Source organism: Echinops telfairi, unplaced genomic scaffold (genome assembly GCF_000313985.2).
Source record: "Echinops telfairi isolate 266 unplaced genomic scaffold, ASM31398v2 ScPeMD7_14;HRSCAF=57, whole genome shotgun sequence".
Classification (NCBI taxonomy): Eukaryota; Metazoa; Chordata; class Mammalia; order Afrosoricida; family Tenrecidae; genus Echinops; species Echinops telfairi.
In genome coordinates this window covers 12,858,393-12,873,958 of record NW_022103911.1, presented here as the reverse complement: position 1 = coordinate 12,873,958, position 15,566 = coordinate 12,858,393, and the positions used below count along the sequence as shown (strand labels likewise).

Sequence of the window (15,566 nt, the reverse complement as noted above, 5' to 3'; positions counted from 1 at the left end):
AAAAATGCTCTAAGATAAAGAGACTGACTTTTGGAGCTTAGCAAAAGCACATTATTGCAAGAGAAATAAATATCATTGGAGACAATTGCCACACACCTGATTCATGTCGTATTACAATACTTCAACGCTGCTTTGATCTTTAATAACCATTCGACTGACTGTTACGGACATTGGCTAAGCTAGTTTTAAATGAAAAAAAAGTTTAATATCAACTAAAAATCATGGAGATAAAGTTTTAAAAAGCATTTACAAAACAATCTCTACTTCCCTTTTTGTAGTTGAGAATTGAATATATATATAGTGTCTATGAGTTGGAGCTAAATAAAGAGGTAAACCTTTTTAAAGTATAGTCCATATAAATGCTCATTTAATAGACCTGCATTTTCTTTTGACTCATTAGCAACAGCATGCAAAGTTGTTCTTCTGAAAGTGTTGACAAAAATTATGTCATTCCGTCACCCTCTCCCATGCAGTGACAGCGCCACGGCGGAGTTCCCAGCACCTTTTACTTAAGATCACAATTGAAGATGTCCACAAAATTTCTTCTCAGTAGAAAAACCCATGGACCTTTAATTTGGTATATATTCAATTTAATAAAATCTAAATTATATGAGTATATTGAAACCAATAGGTAATGGAGAAAAATGTGCAGCAAGTGTTTTACGTATTTTACATATTTTAAAGCTGGTTCAAATTTTCCAGGAGAATAGAGTCAGAAACAGAGGCTTGTGAGACATATGTTGCTTTGAGGCTCTGAAGTGATACTGAAAATTTTAAAGAATATTATTCAGATAATATCGATTCAATCTGATTGTAACAATATGTTAATTACTCTCAATTTTTAAACTGTTGTGAGGGAGAGAATTGGCTCTTCTCTCTTAAAAGTTTGCCACCTGCTGGCTAGGTTAATTTCACTTTTCCTGCAGAATTAAAAATACAAAAATCTATTCCCCTTAAAAAAGAATTACTTTTCTGAAAAAATTTAAAGCCAAAGTGGAGAAAGATTGTAATGGTCATTAACCATTTTTGAGAACTTTTTGTGAATCCAGGAGTCTGTAGGTCGCAAAAAGTTAAGTGCCTGGCAACTAGATACCCAAAGATTGACAGCTTTTCAACACCCAGAATGCCCTCAGAAGGCAAGCTGGAAGATCTGCTTCTCAAAGGTCACAGCTTTGAAAACGTCAAGGGTCATTTTTGCTCACCAAGAGTCTGATCAATGACAACTAGCAACAACTGCTATGGAACTGCATGACAGCTATGAAAACTTCCTTGACCAAAATGCTAAAGGGAACGCCCAATAAGCAAATAGATACTTGGTTTTCTGTCCATATTAGTAGAATTAAGTGCAATTTACCTATGTGTTTACTTTATTAAATTTTATTTTTTATTAATTGGGAGTTGATACACATATCATATCATTTCATAGATCAATCATGTAAAGCAGAATTGTACAATTGCTACCATAATCAGTTTTCTTCTTGTCTCGCTTTTAACCCACTTGTCTGAACTGTCTCTCTCTAAACCCTTAGCCTACCTGCTGTCCCCATAGGTTCGTCAATCCTGGGTTTCATTCTAAATTTCCTGTTTCATTATGACTTGGATTAAATGAGTTCAAACCTATTTTTTCACAGAGTTTAAAATTATTTGGTAAATTAAATAGTTAGCCACCAAAGAAATTGAGGTTAAAAAATAAATGGAACAAACAATGATGGTGAAGAAATTAGATTTAGCACAAATTCAATGATACTTTTGTAGGAGAAAGAGAACACTATCAAAAAATTATATAACATCTAATTGTGTGCTGTCTTAGAGAAATCAAGAAATATGGTTATCCTATAAATGATTTTATTTTTCGTATAGTAAATCGGGCTATTAATTATGTCTTTGGTACTTTTTTAATAGTTCAAATCAGAAAGCACCAATTTATAAAAAAACATTATTCAAGTACTTTGAGCAAAAGAAATTCAAGAATAACATCTAAAATATCTACTAATTTTGTGAAAAATGAATATACTGAAAAAATAACTTCTTAACATAAATGTAATAGTCAGGAAAATATGTTTTCTAATTATGTTCAAAGATTACTCAAGGGAAAGCTATTGGCACGGGCATTGTATGCTCATTTGAATTAGTCCCGACAAAAATAAATTTAGTGGCTGGAGCAGTTGTCATTAGCACACAGGAAATTTGGCACATATTATATTCAATACCTTACAAATAAACTTAAGTGTCAAAGATATTCTTTCATTCATCCTGAGTGTTACATGTGTGTAGCCTTTATTTAAACTCCAACTTATTTCAGTAAGGCTCTGAATAACGCCATCAGCTTTTTTTTTTTAACTTCCTCCCACCAATTGGTGAATTCAGGCATGCAAATCTGCATAGGACAACTCTAAGAACTGAGTTTGAAGGTCAGAACAAATTAGAATGGAGAAAGATGATATCTTCCATTTCAGAAGCTAATCCCATGCATCTGAAGTGCTGTCGGGCAAACTAGAGAAAATGGAATATTATTTCCAAAGCTATAGTCACATCCACTTTAGTGTCAAGAGTTTCAAGAAGTGAGTTTGCATATTGAATGACTATTATTCCTTTGTGAACTGTATGAGTTAATGTTAGCAAAGTTTGCGGCAGATATTATCCTCTCCCAAAATGGATCAATTTGATTGCCTTTTAGAGGCAGTGGCTCTAATAAAATATCCGCTAGTGTTAAAAAAAAAATGACCATACATTACCGTCGAGACTTGCTACAATGGGTCAAATACACTGAATTGCTGTGATTTTTCCTGTGCTCTGTATTTATTTTGGAATTGTCAGACATTTGATAGTCTTCCTTTTCTTTCCTTTTCACAAATATACTTTATTTTTCCTATCTCTGCACTAGCACATGTAAGGAATTGGTCATTTGATAAATGATAGGTTTTTTAAATTTTCAGTTAAATCCATACATAAGAGGAAAAGAAGTATTTGTATTCCTTTCTAGCTCTATTTTTTAGTTAATCACTGTGTTTATTTTTGTGATGATCTAGATATGTTATCTTAATGGTTGAATTACAGTAAGAATATTTGTTTATAATGGCAAATAAATACTTTTTGACAAAATGGTGTCAAATATTCTGATAATTTGACCTTTGTGCTTTTTGAAGGATGCCTGCCAGCTGAAGCACTCAGCTGCTAACCGAAAGGTCAGCTGTTTGAACCCACCCGCTGCTCCAGGTAAGAGAGATGTAGCAGACAGCTGCCATTAAGATCTACAGCCTAGAAAACCTACAGGGTGGCTCTACTCTGTCCTATTGAGAGGCTAGCAGCCTGAATTCCAGAAATGGGTTTTGTATAACAAAGTCATATGCTGCATATTTTTCTCCAGATTGAGGAAATCTTTAATAAACTGTGAGGTAATACATAATAACATGGAACACTTAAAAACCCCAATTAACTAATGACAAGAAGAATACATGTATAATGTACAAAATGTAAAAATACTCAATCCTGGTACAGTATTTATAGCATGGCACTGTCTGATGAAGAATGATTTTATGATACGTAAAAATGACAATATTTGAATATTCACAATCCTTACTCACAACAGGAACTAAAATACCCTTTTTACTTTATGACCTTATAAATGACAGAAGCTGAAGGGATACATTAATCTTGTAAAGTAACCCAATACATTTCTTCCACTGAAAGAAGAAACAGCCTTTAAGTATCCCAGATGATTGAGACTCTTCACTGCAGTGAAAAGCTTCCAGAGGCTGAGATCAGTAACCTACTCTGGAGCTCATTCCACTGTTTAATGAGCCTCACGGCCAGGACGCTTTGGTATATAGAAAATGAATCTGGCATACAAAAGTTTGAGCCCATTACCCCCTGTGGCAGTCAGAAACACCTGCCCTCTGTTCTCTGTGTGAAAGCATATCATAAACTTAGATGGTTTAAAAGCAAGGCTCCACCAGCGATTTGTCCAGTTCAATAATCAGTTCTTTTAACTTTCTGCTGTCTTATCCTTCAACCACGTTTGAGAATTTTCTTTAAAATCTCTGCAAAGAGTTTTTCTTTTTTTAAAACTCGATTTAACCCTCATACAGGAATATGCATCGTGGCTTTAACTATTTAAAGATGGCATCTTCTTCATTTGTCTTTAAACTACCCATTCGAACACCTCAGCATTTGCCTTAAAGAACACTGGTGTTGCATTGGGTTAAGCATTAGGCTGGTCATGGAAAGGTCAGCAGTCGGAACCCACTAGCCACTGCATGGGCGAAAGATGTAGCTACGTCTGCTTCTGAAAGACTGACAGCCTCTGAACCTTATGATTCAGGTCTTCTTGGTCCCTTACGGTTGCCATGTACAGGAATCACCTTAATGGTAGGGAGTTTGGTTTTATACATTTGCCTTTCCTTTTTAAATACTTTTATATTGTTCAAATGATAAATTCTGTTTTCCTATAAAATTCATAAATACATAATATATTTGAAATATATACATATACACATATGCATACACATTTGAAATATATAGAGAAGATATACTCTATAAGAAGACTACCTAATTCTATGTTGTGATTTATTAAGTATTATAAAAAATGTGAAATGGTGATGTTAACAATATATAACCTTTCTATTCTATAGTGATATCTATGTACAGACAACATTCTGATCTATGTTTAATTCTCATTGTGCTCTTGCTATATTTACTATTTACTATTTCTCTCTCTATTTTGTGCTGGGGGTGCTGTCAGTTAAACATTGGACTTGTATCACAAGGTCAGTCAGGGGGTTCAAACCCACCAGCCTTTCTGTGGGAAGAAGAGGCCATCTGCTCCCAAAGATTTATCGGGAAGCCCTAGGTAGGTTCCCTATGAGTTTGCATGGACTCAATTGCAATGGATTTGGTTTTTCCATTTTATATGTGTGTTCAATATTTACAATAGAGTTTAAAATTAATGCATGTTTATTAAATTAAAAGATAAATTTGGTTAGTGTATTTTTGTGGAATAGAAATGTATATCAATGACTGAATAAAAAGCTTTGTTTCCCTGAATCCTGTAAGTATGTTTAGCATAATAGTTTCTTCATGGACGTTCTAGCTAAATCAGCGCTGGCACACGTAAGTGATCATCCCTAAAAATCCAGCATTACCAAGATTACTCTGGCTAGCTAAGACTACTACTATCAAGGTGAAGTCTATGGATTAAAAACAAATTTGCCTACATTTCTCACTAAGCATGATATGTACAAAGAAGGAATTTATTTTTTATAAACTTTAAAGTCCCCTTAACTCTGCATAAAGCTGGTGCACTGTGCAAAGCTCTGATTTTACTAATTAAAAAATTTCAGAATTTCACATTGTTTAATGTTTATTTTTATACTAAACTGGGTTGTTAAGAGAAATGTCTTAATTATTAACCTAGGGTAATATGAATTTCTATTTGTGTATTAGGAATTTCTCTTTGTGAATTTGTGGATTAGGTATTGGGCTCTGAACTTCCAGGTTGACAGTTTAATCACTCTGAGGGAGAAAGTAAGGCTGTTTGCCTGCTCCTACATAGATTTACAGTCTCAGAAACCCTATATAGGGTTACCATTGATCGAAATCGACTACCTAGCATTAGTTAGATTTGTCTATAAGTACACATCCAATGAGTCTATCGTTACACTATTAATCTCCCATTGCTTTCTAGGAGGAAGTTATTCTCAAGGAACGTGATGGATTTCTTCCAGAAAGAGGGCCGGCTAGTGCATAGGAATCCCTATGTGGATGTGTGTGTGCAGGTGCCTGCATGTCTTTTCTCCCTCACTCAGAATTACCTTCTCAAAGATGGCAGTGCATTTAAAATTAGTTCACTAGTAAATATCTGTTAGCTCTAATCTTAATGGGGGAGATGTAATTCTAGTGCCGTGATTTTGGTCTGTTTACAAATATTTTCTATCTCTGTATTATATTTAGTTATATGACATCTACCAAAAACACGATGGTGCATTAACTTCTTTAATTAAGATAATACCCACTGAAAATAGTCATTAATAGAAATGATTGGAATAGAAATTTTAAAAACACAGTAATAATTCTTAACATTTCTACCCAGACACAAAAATGTTAATATCCTAAATATCCATATTAAAAATATAAAACGTGGTATTTTAAGACTCCAACATTTGTAACATACTAGTACAATGTGTTTGCATAGAAAGTTACAGGTTGGAGGGAATCAAGTCCATACTTATCTAAAAATGAGAAAAACTATGGCTTGGAAAATTAGATAATTTTCTCTGAAGTAGTGGGATAATAAGACATGATCTCATCTATTACACTGTGGTCACTACACCAAATGCTTTTATAAACAATGTCCTATTGCTTAGTAGTATATTAAAATATAGCTTGGACCCTAAATTGAATTATTTTCATGGGTTCTGGCTCTACTTTGATATCCCTCAGAAAAGATGATTTTGATATTATTTATGTTTATTATAAAGCATATTTTTGCTGAAATCCATAATAACTCATGAAAATAATGAAACCAATATGTTCTAATAATGTCTGAGAATGCCAGACTTTTTGGAATGCTAAAGAACTTCTGCAATTTTTTTTGTGGACAAATCACTCAAATATATGTTACTTTTAAAATCATAAGGATACCAGGTGGTGTAGTGGTTATATTGGGCTGCTAGCCACAAGGTCGGCAGTTTGAAACCACCAGCTGCTCCATGGGAGAAAGATGGGCTTTCTATTTCTGTACACAGCAAGGAGTCTCAGAAAATCTAAGGGGGCAATTCTAGACGGTCCTACAGAGTCACTATGAGACACAACTGACTTAAGGGCAGTGAGTCTGATTTTGTATTTTAACAAACAAAAGGCACACAAACCATCTAAGCATCACTTATTTTGAAAATATTTTGTGTGTCTGACATCAAAAAATTGCATTTATATGTTCATTTAAAGAAGAAATGATTTCCAATTTTATTTTTGAGAATCATGGAATTTATAATATTTACTGACATTTAGGCACTTGTATTCAAGTGGTTTCCTTCAAAATAGCATTATAAAGAAGGAGCTCAAATTAGTTACTTCTCTGAAAGGTTGAAATTAGCATGACTTCTTCAAAGCAGAAGGCCTGGAAATTCCTGAAAGGGAGTGATCGCTCCTGTACATTGAGGAGTCTTGTGCGTATGAAGAACAATTTGCAAAAAACATAATTGTCATCATATTTGCCTCAGCTACTCATGACATATAACTTCCTTTTCCAGATGACAATGAAGCATCACCTCCAGTAATGTGAGGTCAAAAAACACAACGACTTAAACTGTTTTCTAAACTATCCCTCCATAGGCATATCTAGAATCAGTTCTCCTCTGATGCTGATCAGCTTCCAGACTAAGATGGACTAGGAAGAAAGGCATGGCGATCTGCTCATGGAAACCAGCCACATAAAACCCTGTGGATCAAAATGATCTGGTCCACAAGCTGACATAGGGACAGCATCAGACTTAGCAGTGCTGCATTCTGGTGTGCACGGGATCTCTATGAGTCGAGGTTGAGTCCAAGGCAGCTGACTGCAGAAGTAGTCCACTTTACTAAGGGTAAGGTTCAAGTCATTTAATCACAATGCTAGAGAATTCATCCTTGAAAGTCTTCTGAGTTGATAAAGTACTTGTCATTCAGTCAAGACAAGATGTTTTAAAAGTTCAAAATAGACACACCCAGACTAATGACTTAAACAGTGTAAGAGTGCATAATGCTACATATTTAATATAATGGATGATCTGGTTTTCTTTAATATAGTTCAATTACTTATATGTTATAAAAACTAGCAGATTAAAACCAGGAAGCGAAAGTTCAGCGGGAATTGAAAAGACTAACACGTTGAGAGTGACGACTGAGCACAGGGGATGCACGGTAAACCACCTCTCCACACTAAAGAAATTAGGAGGCACAGGGTTAGAGGCCTTAGTCAGGAACGGATAAGGTGGTTAAATCAAATACAAGGCCTTCAGTTACATTTGAATTTTAAATAAGCAGCGAGCAAATTTTTGCTGGTGGGGAATATAGGTATGTACCATATGGGACTTCTGTATTTTATTTGCTAAATTTGTTAGCTCAATCCTCAAGGCATCTGCTTCATAACAGCACAGATAACTCTAGTTACCAAGAAGGTAAGCTCATTGCATTGTTTTCTAATATTTGTATGTGTAGTTTTATAGTACATATTTCCATAAAATATAATTCAAAATTAAGATGTCAAATTTCAAATGGAATAAAATGAAGTTACTTGATATAAAGTTTTATTTAATAATAAATTTCTTATAGTATCTGAATAAAATGTTAACTGTTTTGAATTTTCTCTTTCTTATAATAACATTTTAAACTTGTTTATTAATGAATTGTTTGTTTCTGTGAGGTGATGTAACATGCTAAATAAAATGTCCCTTTTTCTTTGCATAATAAGCACAATTTTTCATTATTCTAAAATATGAGTGACACTTCAATGTATGTAGATATGTATACATATCCTAGAAAATCATTAAACCACTTCACTGTCCCCCTTTCAATTTAATATTTCATCAGATATTTAGATGTTAGAAATTGATAAGCAATGAATCAAATTCAATTTTTAAAAAATGAAAAAATACTGAAAATATATATGTTCAAATGAGATATTTTGCTTGCTAAAGATTGAAATTTACTTAAGGGATGATCTAACTAAATGTCAATATTTACATCTTAAAAAAAACAAAGCGAAGATTTTGATCTTTAAAGAGTTGTATTACCTTCAATAATTTTAAACTCTGCATGCCAGTAAGGGTTCATTTCAATTATGGCACACACTTAACCATAAATAATATGAAATATATTATAATAGATTCAAGAGAAAGACCAAATTTTATATAATCAAAATCTAAATAAGAGTTGGAACCAGTAAAATATTCTGGTTTAACATAATTGGCCAGTTATATTTTAATAGAAAAACTATATCATTATTAAAGTACTACAGCTATACAAATCTATCTTCATATCTCTTAATAAAATTCTTAGAAGCATTAGCAGCTTGTAACATCATTTTGTTTTAAAAAATGGATATAAGATAACCATTAATTGCCACAATTCCATTAAAATTTGCAGAATTGTGACTAAGGAAAAATCTGATAATAGTTTACTCTGGAAGTAGCTTATCTAATAATTGTGGTAGACTGATAAATAATTGTGATTGACTGATATGATATATAAATACATATTTACATAGGGGTGTATATATATATATTCTTTTAAATTATGTGGCAGAAAATTAGAAAGAAGTAGATTAATTCAATAATACTGATAATATAAGATTAGTGGTGGCTGAAAATTAGGTTAAGGAACTGTGAAAGAGCAAAGCAGGAATCAGTGGAGAAAAAAATGTAAGAACGACCATAGTTAAAGTCAAAATAACCTTTAAAAGATGATCAAAATCACGGGACGCTAGCAAAGATGAAATCCAGGAGAGTCTCCTAGAATTGAAAATACCAATGTAAATCAAATCGCGTGCACTTTCGGTTAGAACTCATGGTGACTATCTCTAGAGTTTCCAAGGCTATAGTAGTTTTAAAGAACAGATAGCCTCCTCTTTCTCCTACGGATTGGCTGATGGGTTTGAAACATCAGCCTTGAAATTAGCAGTTCTATGCTTACCTGCCAGTGCCTATAGTGTGCCTAGAATTGAAATAATTTCTATTTTGGCATTCAGAGTATTTAAACTCAAAATACCAAACTAACTGCCATTTGAGTTGTTGCCGACTCATAGCAATCCTATAGGACATAATAGAATTGCTCGCTGTGAGTTTCCAAGACCCGTCTTACTCCCCTAGGAGAGGCTGGTGGTTTTGAACTGCTGACTTTTGCAGTCAGCAGCCCAGTGTGTAACCAGTATGCCACTAGGGTTCCTTTAGTGCCTACAGGAATTATATAAATGTACCAAAGTCCAAGTAGAAACCTAGGCAACTAAAGAGAAAAAAATGCTATTTGCGTCCTGGTGAAAAATATTGAAAGCACCGTGGTCTGCCAAAAGAAAAGAACAAGCAAATTTGATTTGGGAGAAGCACAAACAGAATGATCCGTACAGGCAAGGATGGAAAGACAACTAGACTGTTTCTTGTCCTTTGGACATGTCAGGAGAGATCAGTCGCTGGAGAAGGACACCATACTTGAGACACTAGCAGAGCAGCAAAACACAGGAAGACTTAGGCCAAGATGCATTGACACAATGGCTGCCTCGATGGGATTGCCTCAAACATGGACTCCTCAAACACGGACTCAAATGTGAGGACGGCACAGAGTTTCGTTCTCCAGTACAGAGGGTTGCTATGAGCTGTAAGCAATTTAGCGGCACCTAACAAGCACAACAAACAACTGACTTTCTTGGTATCAGGGTTTATTGATTCACTATTGGAGTCTATAACACATTTCTGTGCATTCAGTTTATTCCAGAAACACTTCTGGAGCCTGAGACTCTAAAATGAAAACACATGGATTCCGCTCTAAAGATCTCCTAGTCCAATTAACAAAGCAGCATGCCTTGCCTTAATTGTTTTACAAAAGATTTTTTAAAAGGCAATCATATACGAAATTACAAGAAGTTACAGGGAGGCATGCACATAACTGTCTCATAAGGCTTCTCATTAAAGGTAAAATTAGATGAATCTTGATTGATGAGTAGGAGATGGTCATGAAGATGGAGCAGGGATGATTTTATAGAGGAGAGATCACTCCGGAGGGAGAATACAATGTGCAAAGTTACTAACGGGGCTGAAAAAGAACATGGCGTATCAAAAATCTGACAAAGCAGTGAGTGACATGAAATAAAAATTGTGGGTGAGACTTAAATATAAAACTCCATAGCTGTAGTCATATAGCTTGAGGAACTGAGCCACCAAGCTTTCAGGCTTAGTCCATAGTCTCAGGAGATAGCATATTCCACAAAGACAATGCTGTACACCTTACTATGGTGAATGGAGACATGTGTCTTGCTGTAATAAAATTATCGGTCTCTTCCTATCCGGAGCAAAGAGTGAAGAAAATAAAATCAGCATGAAACAAAGGGCTAGGGAACCACATGAACGAGTCTCTACTACCTTGAGAAGAGAGTAGCTGACATCTGGCTACCACGGTTGACTTTTTGGATGGCGATCACAAAAGAAATCCAGAGCCGAGTGGAAGAAGAATGTAGGACAACATGCAAAATAATGAAAAAGACTGACTTATTTTCTGATGGAGATCACTGGACACTCCAAGATGATGGCCCTTAGACCACCTTCAAACCTCAAACTGAATTCAGCCATAGGGATTATTCAGCTGAAAAATAAGAGAGGTCTGCCCATAAAGCCAAAAATAGCACCTTTGAGGAATATACACCTCAGAACAATTAACCTACAGGACCAAGAGGGGAACATTTGCTCCAAAACTAAAGTTCAGAGGGCTGGAAGAGATAGGGGAAAACAAAAACAAAAACCCAAAAAAAACACCCCAAAACGGAAACAGGGAACCCAGGAAAGAGATGGTAAGAGTAGAGTTACAGAGGGGGAAGAATGCCACTGCCACTAAGGGCCACAGCACTAAGCGTGTGGAGATGTTTGAACGGATAGAGGCTTTTCACTGTTAACTTTTGTCCAGCTGTCAATAATTCCACCACCCCCAAAATACTAAGAAAAAATGTATAGGGTTTGGTGTTGGCAACAGACAGCATACACAATGTGAATGAGGAGAATATATTATACTTTAAAAAAATCTAGTTGATGATAGGATTTTAGAGAAAGAAGCTAATTAGCAGACATCAAGTTTTAAAATGCAGAATTCTGCGCTGATTTTGGTGAACTAGGCAGGAAAGATTGGGTTTGAGAACTAAAAGAAAATATTAACATGCATCTTTTCATGAAGTTCGGGGTTTAAAGTTTATGTCAGGAAACTTTGCATTCCGTCACTCTAAGTCTTCAAAAGGTAACAAAATGATTGCAATAAAAAAGACAGTCCTGTTATTTTGTGACTGATGCTTATAACATTATTGTAGAAGGAAAGAAGCGGTGAAATTATTTGTCTTAGGACGTAATTCTATCCCACTATCTCCAATCAGGAGCAGCGTCAGCATCAGCAAAGCTAAGGACCCATAGAGGTAGGCCAGATGCTCCCCGCAAAAAATTAATGAAGAAAATATAAAGCAGAAAGTGATTACAGGCTCATATTAAATTTACCTTATGACTAAGAATCATTTTCCCCCATTTCATACAGGATTGTTTCTGGGATGATTTGATCATAAACACAAGCATATTTCGCTTTAGGATGATCTGATCTACCACTCACAGAATTGCTGAAGACATAGGGAAATTTTTAATTATGATATTTAAATTAACTAACATAAACTGTAAATGTTTAAAGGTCTCCTGGGTGGAGCAAAGGAGCCCTGATGGCACTGTGGGCCGGGCGCCGGGCTACCGTCTAGCTGCTCCAGTGGAGGCTGTCATCTCCCATGAACACTGACAGTGTCGGAAATCCAATGCAGGGTTGCTATGAGCTGGAACAGAATGGATAGCAGGGGAGATATTGATCAAGTCTCTCCTGTCCCAAAATAACCCCAGCCCTAGCTCAATCTACTAGCATTTTCTTCTCTTTCCTCAGATCTACTCTTCAGTTTCAAAAAATGTATTTTATATTAATAAGAAAACTACATTTTAATATTCTTACAGTCTAATTACACAATAAAACATTTTTCATATTTATTTGGCCTTTTATTTATTTTTTACTGTACAATTCATTTTGTGCTTGTTCCTAATTTCTTGTCAATTTTTTTTTTTGCTTGTCAATTTTCCAATTAAAACATTCCCTCTATTCTCACAAACTTTTAAAAAGTAATTATTTGGGGGGATGTACCCTTTTCCCAGTTGTGGAATCTCAAGATTGTAAATTATACTTGGTAACTATTCACTTTCTTCTTTTATTCATACTTTTAGTTTACCAACCCTATGAAATATCTTTCCAAGTTTTTCCCCCCAATAGTAATGCCTTCATTTTCTTAATCACTGTTATTTTATTCCTCTAAATGTCACAAAATTTAACTATTTAAAAAAAAGAGGATCTCCTACCCTGTTTCCCCAAAAATAAGACAGCGTCTTATATTAATTTGTGCTCCCAAAGACACGCTAGGTCTTATTTTCAGGGGATGTCTTATTTTTCCATGAAGAAGAATGCGGTACATATTTATTGTTTTACTAAAAGAGACCTCCCACTTCCTGTCTGCTCTGGCTGCGTTGCTGCCAACAGTGAGCTGCGCAGCAGTGCCTGCTGCTACAGTCCAGAGTCCAGAGTTACAGTAGCTTCGGGAGGCCTTATTTTCAGGGGGATGCCTTATATTTCAGTGAGAGGCAAAACTGTAAGTAGGTCTTATTTTGGGGGGATGTCTGACTTTCAGGGAAATAGGGTAGTAACACAATATCACAACCCCACGTAAAAAACCCTTCCTGACTTCCTTCTCAAAATTGTGTCCAATTTCTTATGGTCTGGGATTTAAGTACTGAACTGGTGGAAAACTCCCAGTCAAGTATCAGGAGTAGTCTCAAGTGAAAAGCATGACTCGCTCTAAAGAAGAGACTATAGCTGTTACTAGACATCTCCTTTTTCTCATTTTTATCTACTATGAAATGGGCATAGTAAGACTATCTGTCTTGTTTTATTAATTTAAGGGTTAAATGAACTAACTTCTCATAAGTGTGTAGAGTAGTGCCCAGCTCCTAAGAGTACAGTTGCCTTGAAGTCAGTACTCACTCCTGGTGAATTCCTGTGTAGAATAGGGGACTGTACTCCATTAGGCTTTCACAGCTGTGGTCTTCAGGAAGCAGACCACGAGTCCTTTGTTCCAAGGGAATTCTCTGTGGAGACTTAGACAGTCAAATGTCCAGATAGTCAAGTTCTTAACAGTTTACACCACAAAGGACTCCTGGATTCACAACGTTTTTGACAATTGCTATCCACCATGACTCTTGGTATAATTCTTTAAAAATGTAACATTCAAAGGTTCACTTCCAGTGATCTGCATTACTGTTCTATATATTTAGTAACCTAAAATATCTATATTTCCAAAGCAGTTATCTTTTATAATTTTTTACAAAATTTTGGCCATGCTATCCCCTACTGTTAAAGTACCTTTTATTGCTATCAGCTAAAATCATACAGATCAGACCACACTATACTACTGATCCCATAGTACAGCTTCATAAATCCTTTCTTGCTTACTATAAGCAATCTTTTCCATAACTAGCCAGAGATATTTTTTATTATAATAAAACTTGTATCTTGATATCTCTTAATAAGATGAAAAATAGCAGAATCTTTGAAAGTTGAAAAGTTCTTAAGTGCAATTCACTATTCAATTCACGAGCATTATATTAAATGACAAAATGAACCTTTCAAAATGCTATTTCTTCAAATATTGGGAAATAGCATTATTTAATGCCAGAAGCTTCATTATTTTATGAAAATTGAAGTTTGTTTGTTTTCTTATGAGATATTATAAAGACATCAGAATATATGTTTTTATAAATAAATTAAGCCCTGAAACTTAGTTGTTAGGTCTCTTTTTTTCAGGTATGATAATGATTTCGTGTATAACTATTTATTATGTATACACATAGTAAATGTTGTTTTTTGTTGTGTTGTTTTTGTTAGGTGTTGTTTTTGTTGTGTGTTGTTTTTTGTTAGGTACCATCCAGTCAGTTCTGACCCATAGTGTTTTTGTTGTGTGTTGTTTTTTGTTAGGTACCATCCAGTCAGTTCTGACCCATAGTGTCCTTATGCAAAGCAGAAGGAAACGCTGGAGGTCCTGTGCCATCCTCACAATTGTTCTTGTGCTTAAACCGATTGCTGCAGCCAAGGTATCAATGCATCTCTCCATGCACCTTCCTGTTCTTCACTGCCCCGCTACTTCACCAGATCTGATGTCCTTCTCCAACAAGTGAAGCATGACATCTCACCATCCTTGCCTTCAAGGAATATTCCGGTCATACTTCTTCCAAGACAGATTTATTTGTCCTTTCAGCAGTCCCTGGCATTGTCATCATCCTTCTCCAGCACCACAATTCAAATGCATGTATTCTTCTTCAGTTTTATTTGTTCAATGTCCCACTAATAAATATACTTACGTACAGATAGATCGACAGATAATGTGAGGGGGTTAAGAGCTGGCTTGCTGACTGCCAGGGCTTCAGTTGGAAAATGACCAGTTAACAGGAGAAGGATGAGGCTTTCTACTCCCAGAAAGATTTACCATCTAACAAACTTACTGGAACATTCTGCTCTTGCCAATGGGTCGCTTCAAGTTGGAATCAGCTCAAGGGCAGTGAATGTGTGTGAGTGTATATATACATGCACACACACTCAATTAGTCAATTGTGTTCCATAGGGTTTTCATTGGCTGATTTTTGGAAGTAGATGCCCAGGTCTTTGCTCCTAGTTTGTCTTAGTTAAGATGCTCCAAGCTCAAAGATGTTCCTGCTACTTGTTTCTGTGTGTGTGTGTGTGTGTGTGTGTGTGTGTGTGTGTGTGTGTGT

The 15,566-nt window shown here is 35.4% G+C and overlaps 1 protein-coding gene across 1 annotated transcript in view; it reads right to left on the bottom strand.

Annotated features, from left to right (window-relative positions):
* Nucleotides 1-15,566, bottom strand: part of PCDH10 (protocadherin 10) — a 56,230-nt gene that overhangs the window by 6,063 nt on the left and 34,601 nt on the right. The window lies entirely within an intron of this gene.